The sequence below is a fragment of the Octopus bimaculoides genome, chromosome 1 (genome assembly GCF_046866305.1).
Source record: "Octopus bimaculoides isolate indiv1 chromosome 1, ASM4686630v1, whole genome shotgun sequence".
NCBI lineage: Eukaryota > Metazoa > Mollusca > Cephalopoda > Octopoda > Octopodidae > Octopus > Octopus bimaculoides.
Window position 1 is genome coordinate 159,594,528 of NC_142928.1, and position 5,000 is coordinate 159,599,527.

The following is a 5,000-nucleotide window of genomic DNA, read 5'->3' on the forward strand; positions in this document are numbered from 1 at the left end:
AATCATGAAATTTTTCTGTTCCTGGTTTACAGCTTAGAGTTCTGTAGAGTTCTGCCACCATCATTAAATGTATTCCTGCTTGTGCAACTTCATCAATGATATCAATAGTTACACATACACACATATGTATACATGCTACATTAAATATAAACAAGTATAGTTTTGTTACATAATATAAAATGTAAGTATATATCATATTTAATGTTACCAAGCTAGAGGTTTCAGTGCAACTAGTCAGAGAGTAAACATTTTCATAACAGGATATATATATATATATATATATATATATATATATAGAGAGAGAGATATATATAATTTTATACTTTTATACTTCCATACTGTATACTATCGTATTAAGTTTTACTGTCCAATGTTTAAATTTGACTTTTAAATTTAATAAATTAATATTTCTATGATTTATTTCTATGATTTATATGATTGATTTATGTTATATATTATTTCATTTAAATTTTAGATGTATTATGATGGTATTTGTACGCGATTTTGGCTTAAACATTGGAAAGATTCATCAGAAGACAATGACCAAGCATGTGTAGAAAGTAGAATTATTTTATTCCTTATTCATTCATTTTGTAAGAATCAAACATTTTCAGTCTCGAAGGCAATATAATTTCATGAATGTGCATGCAGATCAGTGGTTCTCAACCAAGGTCCATATAATATTTTGGGGGTCCACCAGAGCAAAATAGTAATCAAAGTGGTCCATAGTTAAAAAAATTATTGAAAAATATCTATATAGAAGTAAAAGTATATAACGATCTTAATGCGGTTGGATGGAATTTAGTTCGAGAGAAGCGTTATCTCGGACAGTGCTTGAATAGTGTCATAAATAAATGAAATTGCATCAACCCATGATTACTGTTTGAAATATATGAGTTCGTCATATTGTAATGTAATATACATATTTCTATATCTCTATAGCTGTATGTATGTATGTATGTATGTATGTATGCATGTAGGCATGTATGGATGTATGCAGGTGGCTGCGGAGGTCATGGAGGAAAATTATTTTTAAAGGGTGAGGGATTCCTTTACCAAGGATGAATACAATTACCTCTTATGGGGCCCCGGCTTGCGACTGCAGGCTTGGCTGATGGCGACAAGAGACTTAATCGGGGAGGTAGAGTAAGAGGTCTTAGTGCCTCGATTCGAACTTGGTGATTTTGGTAAGAGGCTTAGCGCCTCAAGTTGAATATATTTGCTGAACTTTTTTTATTGGTAAGAGGCTCAGCAGCTCAATTTGTAACTGTTGTAAGAAGTTCAACACCTCATTTGTGTCTTTAAAAAAGAACAATGTTATCGGGAAGTAACAATCGGCGGGCGTTGGCTGCTTCCCCCACCAGTCATCTCTTTTTTCATTCCATCATTATTGTGTCTGAGTCCAATCCGCAAGCTTCCATCTGTATTATGCCTTTATGGCAAATGTAATGAAATAAAGACGCTTGCTTCCCAACCACATGGTTCCGGGTTCAGTCCCACTGCGTGGCACCTTGGGCAAATGTTTTCTATTATAGCCTAGGTCCGGCCAAAGCCTTGTGAGTAGGATTTGGTAGACGGAAGCTGAAAGAAGCCTGTCATATGTATATATATATATATATATATATATATATATATATATATATATATATATATATATATATATATATATATATATATATATATATATATATATATATATATATATATATATATATATGTTTTTGTGTCTATGTTTGTTCCCCTGCCATCGCTCGACAACCGATGTTGGTGCTTTTACGCCCCGTAACATAGCGGTTCGGCAAAAGGAAACCGATAGAATAATTACTAGGCTTACAAAGAAAAAGTCCTGGGGTAGAATTGTTCAATTAAAGGTGGTGCTCCAGCATGGCCATAGTCAAATGATAAACAATTAAAAGAAAATAAGATTGATTTTAACATTGAAATGTTAGAAGGATCCATCCGAGTAAAATACGAATCAAATGGATCCATTGACGAAAAATGACTGAGAAACACTGTTTTAAAACCAAAATTTACAACCGACAACCACAGTAATACGATTTTGATCTAGTTTGGATTCTTTCATGTCTGGAGCTCTAAATCCCCCCCCCCCCCATTGTCCCTCAGTTGTTCTGTTTATACATCACTCTATATCAAAAATGAATCATCTGTGGGTTTTGCAGTTTGTGTACGAGGAAAATAGCATAACATATCTCAGAATATATGAATTAATAATTAGTTGTGTATAAAGCAATATGTCTATCTATCAAAGATAGATAGCTTTCTCTAATATTCTTTATTTCTCTTTTGTGCTGTTACAACACAGTAGGCAGTCACGGAAAGTTGCAACAGAATATCAGTTTGTCTTGGAGATGAGGTTGCTATTACTTTGCTCAATCCTCACCCGCCACCTTTTCTAAAGAAAGAAACATTGAGAGTGATCTCACACGCCCCTTCTCACAGCGTAACAACCGATTACAAAAGAGCGAGGAAGAAAATCAGAGAGAAAACTCGACTAGCAAACGTAAGCGACGCAAAATTCACCGACCAAAGAAGGATGAAAGGACAAAGCTGACCTTAACAGAGATATGAACTCAGAGTTGGTACAAATACTACAAATCATTTGCTCTACCGACTCTCCCAGTTCGGCGCCCATTTCCGAGCATAAAACTAATTAATTTAAGTATTTCTAGTATAGAACTACGTAATTCATATATACCTGAATGCTTTTACGCGATGATCCTAAATAATGTCTATCTATCTATCTATCTATCTATCTATCTATCTATCTATCTATCTATCTATCTATCTGTCTGTCTGTCTGTCTGTCTGTCTTTCTATCTGTCTGCCTCTCTGTTTGTCTAGCTATCTATTTATCTATCTCCCCACTCTCTCCACACACACAGAGATTTGTATATGGATTTTTTAGATTTTTAAATTAGTATTTTGTATAGTACGCTTTTCTTGATGGTGTCTGATTTCCTTCATCGTTTGAATTGCACTGTGGTGGTTTTTCTCTAAATTATTAATATATTTTTCATTAAATAATTCAATTTGATATTATTAAATTGTATATCTTTGTAATTTCGGAGTTACCTAACATTATAATATATATATATATATATATATATATATATATATATGGAGTCCCTCTAAGCGTGAGGCATTATTGTATAGAAATGCCCTTATATAAATTAAATTATATATATTTAGGGGAAAAAATGATGGCTTTTTTCCTTATGAGGTTTTTCACGCTAACTACTTGATAAATTCTTATAAAGTCTTTATCCTAATATTATATTATGAATAATTAGAATATATTCAGTGCTGAATATTATTCCGTAAAAGCACGTGCGCCGAAGTGTAACTTAAAAAGCCCGCCTCTTTCATGGATATATAGGGATGAACAATTCGTCTATGTACTGTGCTGAATACATCGACTGTTCGTCAGGGTATGTTGATTTTTGTTTATTTTTATGTGTCTTGACCATACGATGAATAAAAGATGCAGTTTACTGCATAGTATACTGCATTAATTATGAAGCCATTGGTTTACCGTTGAGTTAAAAGTTTTTAGGAGGTTAGCTTTGAAAGTTGATTTCCCTCGCGAACGGTAAAAATGTGCTTATTTTGGTAGGTTTGACTCATGGAGTCCCTCTAAGCGTGAGGCATTATTGTATAGTAATGCTCATATATATATATATATATATATATATATATATATATATATATATATATATATATAATAATAATAATAAAGGAGTTACGACGCAAAAACATATTTATCTTCTTCAATATATATTTCAGTATAAAGTTTTTTTGCTAAAACTTAAAAAAATTTTTTCGGTTTTTTTGTAATTGTGAAATTTTTTCGCCATGAACGGTTTGTGTTTTTAAACCGAATGTATTTTTTCTGATGTTATATTTATTCCTGAATGATGTGTAAAGAAATTTTGATTTATTAAGTCTCTTAATGAATTCTTTATACTGAAATATATATTGAAGAAGATAAATATGTTCAGTTGAATATATACGTTTTTGCGTCATAACTCCTTTATTATTATTAATATAACCAAAAGGATCGATTCTTGAAGAGTCTGCATACCTTCGCTGTCGTTTTTTCTGCTATTTTGGTGATGATTTTTTGAGTTAGCTTACCAATTATTTTTGTTGGTAGTTAATTTATAATATATATATATATATATATATATATATATATATATATATATATATATATATATATATATATATATATATATATATATATATATATATATATACATATATGTGTATATTTGAAATTTACAGAAAAACGAAAGACGAAGACAGGTGTATGAACAACAAGCAGGTGTTTTAGTTTGACACACTGGAAAGTGAGAAAGTCTTTTACGTTTCGAACCTACGCTCTTCAACAGAAAGGAATAAAAGAAAATAAACAGAGACAAAATTAAAAAAAAACTCGTGGATTTAGCGGTATATGTATACATACACACATACACGCACACAACACACACACACATATATATATATATATATATACCCTCAATTCTATAACACCGTTTACAAACTTTATGCTTGGAATGACCAATTTTAAATACTTTTGGAACTTACACACAAGCTACAGGAAACGTATACCATTCTGCTTGAATAATGGAACTGCAGATACAATATCCCTGCATATCTCACGTCTGTTTTCGTTCCTCCACTTCACTCTCTATTTCATTCTTCTCTAGAATAACTATTGCTTAGACATTTTCTCACACCGATGAAGGGATATATAAAATATCCCGGAAACAGCTGTAAGACCTTCTCATTATAAATGTTCTGATATCTTTCACAGCCTCGGATTTTTATCTCATTCTGTAAATTTTTTATATATACGCATGCTGATATATGACAGACATTAGAGTCATCATTCGCATTATCACCAAACCTAGAGCTTAACTTAGTCTGTCCATAGCACTTACTCGGCATTATCTGACACCTTTGGGTCTTCTTGACAC

General features: G+C 31.8%; 1 long non-coding RNA gene across 3 annotated transcripts in view; it reads left to right on the forward strand.

Moving 5' to 3' along the window:
• The window catches only part of LOC149137832 (uncharacterized), a 6,233-nt gene extending 1,402 nt beyond the window's left edge, over positions 1-4,831 (forward strand). For 2 of the 3 annotated variants that reach the window (XR_016240630.1, XR_016240632.1), the window contains exons 2-3: positions 476-560; positions 2,324-2,600. This is a non-coding gene — a long non-coding RNA (uncharacterized LOC149137832). Of the gene's footprint in view, positions 1-475; positions 561-2,323; positions 2,601-4,305 lie in introns of those variants that run through there. The other variant, XR_016240631.1, reaches the window with a different exon arrangement.
• The last annotated feature ends 169 nt before the right edge of the window (positions 4,832-5,000 follow it).